A 13,372-nucleotide genomic window follows, 5' to 3' on the forward strand; every position below is an offset into this window, starting at 1 on the left:
AACAGTGATCTCCTGGTTCAAAGGTCGATGCTCAACCACTGAGCCACGCCAGCCGGACAAATGCTTCCTTAATGAATAGGGGATGGCAGGGTTAGAAGAGGAAGCAAGAGTTCAGGTCATAGTGTTGTCTGCTGTTGCTTCTCTTCAGTTTGCACAAGTGGATTTAAATTCACCCTAAGAACTACAGCTCACCACCCGATATTTTAACTCATTGTCCAGCATCAGTTCATATTTGGCTCATTCTTAATAAGACCCTCTTCTCAGAGCAAGCCTTGTTCTCTTTGGCGATCTCTATAGCCACCTTGCTGAATGCAGCTTAGATTGCTATACCACCAGCTTTTCCTAAATTTGAAAAATGCAGCCTTTACTTCTGTGCAAGGAACAACAAAAAAACTAAAACGGACAAATAAAGCAAGTCAATATAAATGAACATGTCATCCCATGATGATCTTTCAAAGAACTGTACATTTTGGGAAAGGTCTTAAGCTGTGTTTTGTAGATTACCCCTGCTCCCAGCACAATTTTGGGTGCCTTTCTCTGTGTCTGGGGGCATATTATATAATGATAATACTTTGGGCTTAAGCGAAACAGAATTGGAAGGGTAAATGTATTTATTGGCCCAACAAGTGGAGGGTAAAAGAGCAATAGCGTTCGCATTGTCTGCTACTTATCCTTCATTCAACCAAGGTTACTGGGGGCCCCATACGTATGCCTGAAGCTCTTCTAGGTGCTGGGCCAGCAGGGTGAGTAAGATGACCTGCTAGCCCCTGCTGGGCATACCATTCCCAGGAACATCTGAATAGGAGCTGACGCTTTCTCTAGTTTCAACAGCCAGACAAGCGGTCAATACAGGTTTTCTGCAGACCTCTTCGCAAAGCTTGGTTGGGCTCCAGGGCTGCAGGGCACTCCCAGGAAGCACGCCCTCTGACCGGGATCAGTACAGGGCAACCCCCTCCCCATGTTGGTAGATATGGTTGGTGTCTTGGCTCACCAATGAATGGGTGAGCTGGTCAATGATACTGGGCATTCTTTAGTCACTTCAACGGTAAAATGAAGAGTTAGGCCAGATATCAGCAACCTTCTAGCTCAAAAATTCCAGCTCCTTTGACCCTCCTATCACTAAGCTGACATAGACCTCTCGGGCCTCTATTTCATCTTCCTGTCTCCAGAGGAAACCTCTTAAACCACAAAGACAAATGGAACTGGTTCCCATTTCTAAAGACCTTCGGGGGAGGCCATTCCCCTCTGCTCCTATGAGTCACTTGTTCTCACATCCTATCTGGAACGTTGTCCTCGTACCTTACTTGAATCCTTCCTCCGCAGCTTGGATTCATTTGCCTCTGGTTCTGCCTCTAAGTACGCAAACAAGAGTGAATCACTGTGTTCTGAGCGGTAACTCTTACGAGATTTTTATTTCTTCTTCAGTAAGTTCACTGCAGGCATTGCAGGCGGTGACTATTAAAAACCACAAAGACATCAAGGAAGCCAATCACACTTCCCAGTCCCTGCCTGATCCTGGCAAAGGTGTTGCAGGATCCAGAAAATGTGACCTTCAGTTAAACTCCCAGTTCACAGAGTAGAAGAAGAAGAATGTCACCGCTCCATGGCCAGATCAAAAGCCCCAGAAATAGCAGCCACCTTGACCCTCACTCAGCTCGAGGGCCCCTCTTCCAGGAAGCCTTCCCTGCCCCAATTCCTCTTCTAGATGGTGAAGCACTCCTTTCTTCAGTGCTTTGACTCATTGCAGCATTTGCAATGGCTACTGAAGTTCTCTAGGCTAATGTATTTGTCTCTCCTACTAGACTATAAGCATCCTGCAGGCAAGGACCATATCTTAGTGAACCTTGGTACTCAGGGACAGGCTCTAGTAGAGTGCCTGGCACTTGGCTAGGGATTCTCAACAGACTGTGCTAGCTTGAACCCTCCAGACACGTTCCAATGATGCTTGAACATTGGCAGTCCTTCAAGCAGAGCACAAAACCCCTCCAATTTCCCCCTAACCCTTCACCCCCCAGGTCAGTAGGGGTCTCTCTAAGAATTTCTCTAAGGATCTAAACTCTATAGCATGGGCCTCTTAGGTTCAAATCCTGGCTCTGCTACTTTCTAACCATGCAATCTTGGGCAAGTTATTTAACCTCTTTATGTCTCCATGTCTTGGCTGAAAAATAGAGATAGCCCAGCTGGAATGGCTCAGTGGTCGAGCATCGACCTATGAATCAGGAGGTCACGATTCAATTCCCCACCAGGGGACATGCCTGGGTTGCAGGCTTGATCCCCAGTGGGAGGAGAGGTGATGCAGGATGCAGCCGCTTAATGATACTCTCTCATCATTGACGTTTCTATCTCTCCCTCTCCCTTCCTCTCTGAAATCAATTAAAAAAGAGAGAGATAATATCTCATAGGATCATGTGAGGATTAAATGAGCTGATCCATGAGAAACATTTGGAACAGGGTCTGACCTATAGCAAGTGCTCAGTGAGTGTTGGAATGATCATTTCCCAAGCTTCTTACTTCACAGAACCCCCCTAACCCTACAGCTTCCACTCTTCTCTATATATTGCCCCCCACACATACTAGACTCTCTTCCTCCAGGACAAAGGTTAGCATTTACATAAAAAGTCATTCTTGCCCTAGCCAGTTTGGCTCACTGGATAGAGCGTCGGCCTGGGGACTGAAGAGTCCCGGGTTCGATTCCGGTCAAGGGCATGTACGTTGGTTGCAGGCACATCCCCAGTGGGGGGTGTGCAGGAGGCAGCTGGTCGATGCTTCTCTCTCATCGATGTTTCTAGCTCTCTATCCCTCTCCCTTCCTCTCTGTAAAAAATCAATAAAATATATATTTTTTTTAAAAAGTCATTCGCCCTTCCTCATTGATTATGATCCTCCCCCACCCCACCTCCACCAGCTTATAAGGCAAATTCTCTCAAGAAAAGGGAGAAACGTTGGTTCCACAGCAGTACTACAAATGCTGAGACATTCTGTCCCCAACTACACTTCTCTATCCGTCACCCTTGACATTTCAGGCTCCCCAGTTCCCCACTGTGAGGTTCCCTTATGCTCATAATTTAAGAGCCTCACCCCCCCCCCCCCATCCCACCCTCTAAAAGCCAGCCTCAGCCTCTATAGTTCTTATCAAAGATTTGTCTTAATAATAAGAAACCGCAAAACATTAGCACCATGTGCAGAAATAATCATCATAATAATAGTGTCTACTCTAAAAATGTTTACTCTTGTTTGCCAAATGGGAGGGGATTTGAGGGTCTGGGTGACAAAGGTGAAAGGATTAAGGAGTACAAATTGGCAGTTATAAACTAGTACAGCATTGGAAATATAGTCAATATTATTTTGATAACTATACATGGTGTCAGGTGGGTGCAAGACTTATTGGAGGGATCACTTTATAAGTTATACAGATGTCTAATCACTATGTTGTACCTAAAATTAATATAATATTGTATGTCAACTGTAATTAAAAAACAAATATAATTTTTTAAAAAGAATGCTTACTCTTTATCTGTATACATGTTAGATCTCCTTTCACCCTTTTTAGAGCTGAGAAACTGAAGCACTTACAGAGTCATAGAGAAGATGGAGAGCTGGGCTTCTGACTGGGGATGTGTAACCTCAGACCCTATGCTCTAAACCACTCCAGTGGTCGGCAAACTGCGGCTCGCGAGCCACATGCGGCTCTTTGGCCCCTTGAGTGTGGCTCTTCCATAAAATACCACGTGCGGGTGCGCATGTACAGTGTGATTGAAACTTTGTGGCCCGTGCGCAGAAGTCGGTATTTTGTGGAAGAGTCACACTCAAGGGGCCAAAGAGCCGCATGTGGCTCGTGAGCCGCAGTTTGCCTACCACTGCACTAAGCTATGTGGAAATGGGCACAAAGTGGCCGGATGGCTTCCTGGGGGTGGAGTTAGACCAATGGAGCCGGAACTTTTTATCCCACCGTGAATGACACTTGGTGCCATTTAACGAAAGTAAAATGGTCAGATTCTATGAAAAGGGAGTTTATGTTCACAGGTATTGTTATCGTATTTACCATTAAGCCCTGTTTTAAAGATAACAGCAATGGCTGCATCGTGAGGAGTCCATATATTGCTCTGACACATCAGAGGTACTCACTGGGAGGCTGGAAGCATAGGGGATCAGGGAAGCGCTGAGTCAGCCAACACAAACTCACCAACTTGTGGCAGCCAGGGCAGCAGCAGACAGAAAAGTCCTTGGCCACTGAGGAATGTGAATCTTTAGTCACTGCCACCGGACCCTTACCTCCCACCAAGACAACTTCCCAGTCCCAGGGCAGGGACCGCTGGATCACAGCATCTCCAAGGCCCGCTATGGCTCTTACTTCCCATGAGTGTAAGAGCCAACACAACAGGCAGTGCCTCCTCCAGGCCACCTGGTATAGTCGGAGGTGATCCCTGTCTGCGTCCCAGCATCCTGCCTCCCAGGATCTAGAATACTCCTGCCTGTGCTGCTTATTGCCAGGATGGGAATAATCCACCAGCGAGAGTAAATGTAAGGAGCTCTGAAGGAAGAAACAAGTGTGAGTGCTGCTATGCCAATCACTGGGCTCGCTGTTTCAACAAAGTCCCTATGAGCTACCACTGCCTGGGGGCACGTGAGCAGAAGAAGGGCTTCTCAATACCAAGGCAAAGAAGTCGTAGATGGCAGATTCTCCCAAAGGCTCTTCCAGATCCCCAGCAAGTGGAGAAGCCACGAACACCTGAGCGGCACCAGGGCACCGTGAGCTTTGGCTGAGAAACAGAAGACAGGCCAGGCCTCCTCGGGGAGGCACTGGGGATGGGGACAGCCATCTCCTCCAACTCCCACATGCCGTTTCAAGTCCAGAGGGATCTCAGGAACCTACAATACGTAGGCCCTGGTCTTGAACAACTCTACCCCGGGTCTCCTCAGGAGGAGGAGCATCTTTCATATGGAAACTTTCAACCGAAGCACATTCTCCCTCCTCAACCCCATTTTCCTGAGGATGAGCTGGGGCTCCTCAAGCACCCGGCTCCTATACGCAGCTGAAACACCAGCATCTGCATCCCTTAACATCCCGTATTCACCTCTAACCTAATAGCCCTGTGGCCCGGCCCAGTACGCAGAGCCTTCCCACCACAGAGACAGCAAAATCAGCCCCTGGAGAAGGGCCCCCATCTGTCCCATCCTCTGGCTAGCTGTGAGGGAGCTAGAATCTGGTCCAGAGTTTACCAGTTTCCATGGCCCCAAGCCCAAAGGGGCATGAGCAGGTCATGAGAAAAGACCACCTGACAGGTCTACTCTTCACAACCCGGCCACAAAGGAGGGAACTGTTCTGATGGCCGAGGCTAGACCACAGACTCTAGATCAGGGATCTTCAAAGGGTCCCAGTTCTATCGGGCATAGTAACCCTCTGATGTCGCACACAGAATGTGTCCCTGCACATGTGCACGTTGTGGGGGGCGGAAGGGCGGGAAGGAGTTAGACGTTTTATCTGATTCTCAAAGGGGCCCATGTTCCTCCCTATTCATCATCCCTAGGCCATCCTAGCTAGCCATCCAAAGTCTCTCTCCAATTCAAGAATGTGCCCAGGCCGGTGGCACCACTCCTGTTCTCTTGTCTCCCGCTCCCTTCCACCTGCAAAAAGTGGACAGGGCGTTTCAAGACCAACCCTCCTGCGCACAGCCTTCGGCTTCCTGGTGACCGGCACCAGGTTTCTCTCTCCATCCCAGAGATGCCACTCTCCATTCAAAGAGGTCCCAGCAGCAGAGAGAGCCCCCCTTAATCCCACAGGAGCCAAATCTCATGAGATGACTTCCTCCCCGAGGGAGGTCCTGGGGTCCCGCCCCTTCTTTTGGCACACCTCGCTAACTCCGCCCAGGCTCTAAAGATGAGCATGTTTGGCAAAGAAAAGCAATGAATGGCCAGAAAATCTTCCTGAGTCCTTTCTCTTGGGCCAGGCGGTCCAGGGTGTGGCAGGGTAACCAACAGGAAGGCTTGTTCCCCGCACCCCATCACCCAGCATCTTTGATGATGTTCCTGCCTGAGAGTCAGGTGTGGAATGCGATGGATGGTCTTCCTGATCCTGTGTCACCTCTACTCCACCTTATTTCTAAACGCCCTGTCATTCCCCTCACATTCCACTCTCACCCCAAAAAAAGGAAGAAAGAAAAATCTAAAACCTCTCTCCCCCTAAAACAAACTCCTCTCCAGGAATTTAATTTCAGTATCCACTTCTTGGAGCTAAAACTTCTTTTAAGGGGAAAAGAAATGGGCAAGCCATCCCTAGGCGTAAGGCAACCATGCCAGGAGAACATGAATAAGAAGAATGGATTGAGGCAAACACCCCCACACACACCCCCCACACACCCCAGATCTTAGAGCCCGGGACACAGAGCCCAGGGGCGGGGAGCAGGGGCGGGGACGGTGCTTTCTGAACTTTCCCCAGCCAGGACGCCGGGAGGTGCAGCTCCCAGGGGACCGGGTGGGACCAGACCAGGCTGGGGTGACCTGAGAATCGGCGGGGGCAGGAAGTGAACCTCCCATCCTCCTAAAAGGAGCTCTGCCCCCAGCCGTCACCAACCTGCCAGCGCCCCCAGCCCGGGGTAACGCGGGGAGGGGCGCACACACAAAAGGGGGAGCGGCCGCGTAAGGGGCTCCGGGCGGCGCCTGCTGGGGGAGGCCTCGCTGCCCTGCCCGGCGCCGCCCGCCCGCGCCCACCCCTTCATCGCGCGCCCCGCTCCCAGTCCCCGATGCCCGCGCGCCCCGCGCACCCACGGCCGGGAAGGAGGTGGGGGCTCGGGAGGGAAGCGAGGCCGAGCCCTGCCGCACGCGGCCGAGCGGCGAGGGCTCCGGGGAAGCCGCGGCGACAACGCGGGGAATCAAACTCGCGCCGGCCCGGCCCTCCCGGCGGGGGCTCGGCGATCGCGATCGGTGCCCGAGAAGGTGGGGCCGCCGGGCCGGGGCCGAGCCCGGGATGGCGCAAGGGGCGGCCAGCGACGGCCGCGCCCGGGGACGAGAGGGAGGTCTTACCGAGCAGCCGCCACGCGCGTCCGCGCCCCGCGGGCCGGTGGGGCCGGCGGGCTGGGGGAGGGGCGGCGATCCCGCGGCGGCGGGCCCGGCGCGGCGGCGCGGCTGGGGCGCGGGAGGCGGAGAAAGCGAGGCGAGGCCAGCTTCCTAGCGGCGGGCGGCGAGAAATGCAGCTGTCCTCGCGCTCCTGCCGGCGGGGCCACAAGTGGGGCCGCGCGGGGAGGAGCGGGGCCGCGGCGGGGCGGGGGCCGGCGGCGGAGCCCCCAGACCCTCTCCGACGCCCGATCCCCTTCTAGAGCGCAGGGCCGCAGGCACGGGCGTGCAGCCGGGGAGCCACGCGGGGGCGGGGGCGGGCGCGGGGGGTCGGCGGGTGAAGATCAGGAAATCCTCGCCTTGCCCTCTGCCCTCGCCCCAGCCGCGGTGACTCCCGGGCTGTGGGGCAGGATGGCGCGAGCCAGGAGCCTCGGGATCCCGGGCGAAGCTGGTGCGGGCGTCCTGCCTCTCCAGGCTCCGGGATAGGCGCCGGGAGGGCGCATCCGGGAGAGGATGGGGCGGGGAGACCCGAGACCTCAGCTCCGAGGGGAACCGAAGAGCAGGGTTGCCCGGAGAAGGTTCGGGATGTGGACCCACACCTGGGGCCTGAGACAGCTGAGGTGTGGGGGCGGGACGGCCCCCGGGGAGTTAGGGCTCGGAAAAGGAAATAAAACATAATGCCGAGGTCAGAGGAGATGGTGGAAGGAGGTCGGGAAATCAAAGACTATTCCCCACTCACACCATCGGCTACCACCTGCCATCTCCCCGTCTCCTCCTCAACATCCCTGGCCATCTCAGGGGTTTCTGAGACCTGCGAAGATTTCCCACAGAATTTGTTCAATAAATGGGAACTCAACTTTGGCTAATATTTTTCCATGTGGTTCGGTTTCAAACTCCACTTTAGGGGTTGGTAGGGTGGGGCAGGTGGTGATCACCAAGCACCTGGTGGGAAGAGGAGCTACCTAGGCCCTACCGTGGTCGGCCAACTGCGGCTCTCGAGCCACATGCGGCTCTTTGGCCCCTTGAGTGTGACTCTTCCTAAGCCTTAGGAGTACCCTAATTAAGTTAATAACAATGCACCTACCTATATAGTTTAAGTTTAAAAAATTTGGCTCTCAAAAGAAATTTCAATCGTTGTCCTGTTGGTATTTGGCTCTGTTGACTAATGAGTTTGCGGACCACTGAAGGGGATCTGAGGAGGGGGAGGCCAGAACGAAGTTCCAGCTCTGCCCTCCGACCACTTGCAAAAGGCCTGTGCCCTTCTGGACAAGCCTGCCTTAGAGACCCACTGACCAATCTGGCCCAGACCCCAAGGAGGATCCCCTGTCCCCTCCACCTCTGAGGCTTACAGCCCCCTAGCTCCGCTGAGAGACATCAGCGTTCATCAGAGACAGCTGATGGTAAAAACCACAAACCAAAGCGCCCAGACACCAACGTGTTTCCCTCATTTGCATGTCAAGGGAAACTTTCTTAAGCAAATTGGGAACCTGAGAGGGGGAGAAACCTCAGAACCGTACCCTCCGGGGGACCCCACAAGAGGTTAGTATGTTGAGTGGAATTCCAGGACTGGGTCCCAGACCCCTCCGGCCATCTCCTCTCTCCCATCCCTTCTCCCCATGCTCCTTCACTTGAAACCCCAGGAGTGATCCCATCAACCCCCGGTTAAAGATTTTTCATCTAGACCAGTGGTTCTCAACCTTGGCTGCACATTAGAATCACCTGGGAATCTTTTTAAAATCCTGATTTCTGGGCCTCATCCTCCGAAAATTCTGTTTCTTTGTTATGGGGTGAGGCCACAACATTAGTAACAAAGAAACAGAATTTCCGGAGGATGAGGCCCAGAAATCAGGATTTTAAAAAGATTCCCAGGTGATTCTAATGTGCAGCCAAGGTTGAGAACCACTGATCTAGAGGCACTGGCCCATGCCTCCATGCTGACTCCTGGCTGCTGTCCTGAGATTGTGACTGAGAGCTCAGGATTTGTCCTGCCTGCTGGCCGTCTAGATTAAGTTATCATGTGTGTTACCTTACACTTGCCCACAGGGCCGTTCATCTGCCACTTTTCTGCTTACTTGCATCATCTTCCCGGTCACCTTGGCATTTCCGGGGCCAGGAAAAGGTATCTGCAAACATGGAGATGTTTGTACTCCACTCTGAGTGCTCATAAAAGCATTTAATTCATTATTAATATAGTTACCAAATGAAACCAGTCACTGTAATGGACGCTCTTCCTTGAAGAACTCTTCCTTTCAGAGCTGTCTTCCTAGAAGCTTTCTTCAGACCCTTTTCCTGCCTTTTAGACCCCTCGGTAACCTCCCTACCTCCCACCACGGCCTCGGAGCTGAAAGTTCTCCAGGGTCCCAGGCCAGACCTCCCTCCTGCGTGCCAGCCCCTCACGCACAGCTGCCTACAGAGGCTCTCCCCCTTCAGGTTCCTCAGACCCCTCACTGCAGAGACTAAAAGTGAACTCCAACTCACAGCCCTTCCCTCCCCAAGTCTCCTCCTCATCCTCTGGCTTAGCAGCTGGAAACCTTAGTCCTCCTGTCCCTTTCCCTTGATTCTATTGGTTACCAAGTTCCATGTATTCCTCCTTCACTCATCCAACAATTGTTAACAAATGGTACACAAGAGCATGTGCCTGAAGCTTAAGAACCAGCCACATTGTCCCAGCCCCAGGTGACCTTCTCCCCTCCTCCAACCACAAAAGGCAGTTTAACAAGACCCAAGGTGGAAAAGAAAGTGGGGTAGACATCCAGACAGTTAGGGTAACCCTATTCCTTTCTCCAGTCTCACCGAATTGACTGAGAAACTCAGAGGAAACTTTGAAAAAAAAATGGTGCTATTACTTGGAGGTTTTGAAAGAAAACATGGGTGAAGGTGGAAGCAGTGACCCCCCCCCCAAAAAAAGTAAATGACCCCCTTCTGGGACAATAACTAGATGGATGCCTGTGGGATTGCCAATCTCCACCCCATTTTTGAGAAGGCTCTCTGGAACCCTCACCCTTTCCCAGAGTGCCGGCGCCAATGTCATGCCTGTGGCACTTTCTTGGGATCTTTCTATTCTTGCATGACAAACTGCCTTCTTGCAGTCCCTTTGTCCATCCGGCCAGCCTATCTATACAGCACGTGGTGTTGTGGCTGTTCTCTGTGTGTGCCAGGGAGGTAGGGGCTGTCTTTCAGCGCCTGAACCTCCCAGCCCAAGGCCTGGCCGGCCCAGGAGTTAGTCAATATTTGCCAAAGGGCTGACTTCTGACAGGTGGGCGAGATATGCCTGGCTTGTCCTCAGAAACCACTCGTCTTCCCTGCACTGATGATCCTTTGTGAGGCTCCAGGGGTCCTGCCCTCTGTACAGAGGCCGCCCGCCGGTCCTGTACAAGGTGGTGAGGTGGAGAGCAGGCACAGACAAATGGAATTCCATGTAACCACTAAACTTGCTTTTAAAGTATATTTAATGCCTATAAAAATGTTACGATGTTATGAGAGAGGCTACAAACCAGTACATATGCAATATGAGCCAATTTATTTTTATTTAGTTATAAACATAGAAGAAAATATGCCAACATGTTAACAATTGTTAAATGAGGGTTTTTATAGATAACTTTTATTTTGTTATTAGTGTTTTTCCAGATTTTTTTCAAATTTCCTCCATTGGACGTAACATTCCTTTAAATCAAGCATGTCAAACTCAAAGGCTAACACGGGCCAAATAAACGAGGCATGCAGCCCACGGGCCACGAGTTTGACATGTTTGCTTTAAATGGTGTGTGTAAATACTGAGATGCAGAGAGCTCAAAAATCTTGCCTATATTTCACCTTCAAGATCTATATGATTAGAAGGAAGTTAAACATAACTAACCTTCCTCCATGATTGTGCTTAACTTGGGCTATTTCGGTCCAGTTCCATGACCATCCCCAAAGATGAACAATATGTACTCCTCTTCGTCCCCCAAGTCTAAGGGGAGGGGAGATGTGGAACAGCTAGCAGGTAATACGAGGCTGAGTGTGACAGTTACTGAAATCAAGGTGTATGCAGAGGGCTCCAGGGAGGAAGTGGTTAATTCTCATGGCGGGGGGGGGGGGGGGGGGGCGGGCGGCCAGAGAGGGCACCTTTGAACAGCTTGCTTTTGAGCTGTGCCTTGAGAAATGAACCCTTTAACTGGGGTGAAGGGCATTCCCATCTGGGGCACAGCAAAAGCTACGGCATGCTTGGATGTGGGTGAATATCCACTGTGGCCAGAGTGCAGAGTGGATGGCAGCAGTGGGAGTAGGGGGCTCAGACAGCAAGATGAGGCTGGAAAGGCAAGGCGGCTGTGACCATGAGTGGCCTGGAACACCAAACTAAGGGGTCTGCAAAGAAGGAGTATTTGCAGGCTCCTACCTGAATTTCATAGAATATTAACATTAACTTTGACTTTCCTGAGTTGAGGCAGTAAGCTCTCTTACTGCTGCACCTGACCAGCTCCTGGGGGAAGCCAGCCTGGAGTTAAGCATTCGCTACAAAAAATCCACAGAGGTTTAAAGGTTCAATCCCAGCTTGGAGCAGCAGAGTTTAGCTCCTCCTAAACCCCCTCAGCCCAGTAAGTACAGTGTAGTGGCTAAATGCCAGTCGGGCCAGCGGACGACTAAATCCCTGCCACACCCGCTTACAATCTGGGTGACTTTTCGTGAACCGCTGAACCTCTCTGAGTTTCCGTCTCCTCTCTAAAATGATGATAAGAATCATTTACCTTTCTCCTCACTAGATAAAAAACAATAATAGAAAATGATAGCCCTGGCCGGTTTGCTCAGTGGATAGAGCGTCAGTCTGTGGAAACTGAGATGCAGAGAGCTCAAAAATCTTGCCCAAGGTCCAACAATAAGTGGTAGAACAAGCTGCAAACCCAGCACATGCCTGGCTGGCGTGGCTCAGTGGTTGAGCATTGACCTATGAACCAGGAGGTCACAATTTGGTTCTGGGTCAGGGAACATGCCCAGGTTTCAAGGCTTGATCCCCAATGTGGGGTGTGCAAGAGGCAGCTAATCAATGATTCTCTCTCATCATTGATGTTTCTATCTCTCTCTCCCTTTCACTTCCTCTCTGAAATCAATAGAAATATATATATATTTTTAAAAAAACACCCAACCCATGATTCTAACACACAATGCTCACAATATGCTGGTTAATATTTACATTGTTAATTCATTTATTCCTCACTGACCCTGTGGTAGGTGCTACCAAAAGGCCTTGTCTACACATTAGGAAACTGAGGCCCAAGTTTCTTCGAAGAGCCAGGATAGGAACTTGGGCGGTTTGGCTGCAGTGTCCACTCCTCCTCACTCTAATACACTTAATGAATGATGCCTGCTTTACTTATTGTTATTTTTATCATTCCAGGGAGGATTGTCTGGAATTAATTTGGTCCAGATGTTCAGACCTGGTTCTTTTCAGGAATGAAGATCCATGGAGGAGGTTGGGGTGGGGTGGGATAAATATTCCTGCGGGGGACTTAGGGAGCAAGGCCACAGGTGGAGAAGCCTCTGGGCTTGGGTGTACTGGGAGGGCTCCTTCCTGTTTAGAGGGAGGAGCCCTTTGCGGGTCAGTAAACGGCTAGGGAAGGAAGGAGAGGAAGCTAGTACGACCTCATTGGACTGGTCCCTGAGTGGGGCTCAGGGCACTATTGGAAATGGCCAAATATCTTATTCTTTGGCAGAAGAGCATCCCCGGGACGGCATGGTAGCCAGTTCCAGGGTGAGGGTGGTAGACCAAGGACCTAGAGAACTGAGTGATGTCTTTGAGGGAACTTCCACATACTGGATGTGTCTCTAATAGAGAAAACAGAAACCTCTCCCTGAGGAGGACTGTGCCTGGTGGGGCAAGAGGACCCTGAGGCTATGACAGGACTGGGTTCTCGGGGTCCAGACCCTCAGCCCCAGGTCTCACACTTGAGCCTGTAGGGCTTGCTCCCTTTGGGGCTGGGGAAGGTAGATTCAGGGCTCAGTTAAGCTCATTCCCTAGTCAGGGAAGTCTCACATGATGGGGGCTGGTCAGAGTTGAGGCCCAGCTAGTATAATAGCATAGAGGGGCACAGCTACCACTGCAGGGATGGTTCACCAGAAGGCTGACCTGAGACTGAAAGGAGCAGGAAAATAACAGTCATTCATTTATTTATGTATTCATGGATTATTACTTTCCTTCAGTAGCTTATAATTTATTATCATCGTGATTTCTTTTGATGCTTAGATTGTTCCAGATCTGGCCACTTGCCCCCTTGCTGGCTCCCATGTTCCTCTAATACATTCCCACCCTTACTTTCTTGTGCAATGAGACCTTTTCACCATCATGG

At 51.4% G+C, this 13,372-nt stretch overlaps 1 protein-coding gene across 1 annotated transcript in view; it reads right to left on the minus strand.

Moving 5' to 3' along the window:
• Positions 1-7,162, minus strand: part of CUEDC1 (CUE domain containing 1) — a 76,045-nt gene extending 68,883 nt beyond the window's left edge. Inside the window, exon 1 of the mRNA XM_070393507.1 lies at positions 7,020-7,162. The gene's annotated coding sequence lies outside the window, so the exon portion shown is untranslated. The remainder of the gene's footprint in view (positions 1-7,019) is intronic.
• Between the last annotated feature and the right edge of the window lie 6,210 nt (positions 7,163-13,372).

Source organism: Myotis yumanensis, unplaced genomic scaffold (assembly GCF_028538775.1).
Source record: "Myotis yumanensis isolate MYYU_CA2020_CCGP unplaced genomic scaffold, mMyoYum1.0.hap1 SCAF_16, whole genome shotgun sequence".
In the NCBI taxonomy this organism is placed as follows: domain Eukaryota; kingdom Metazoa; phylum Chordata; class Mammalia; order Chiroptera; family Vespertilionidae; genus Myotis; species Myotis yumanensis.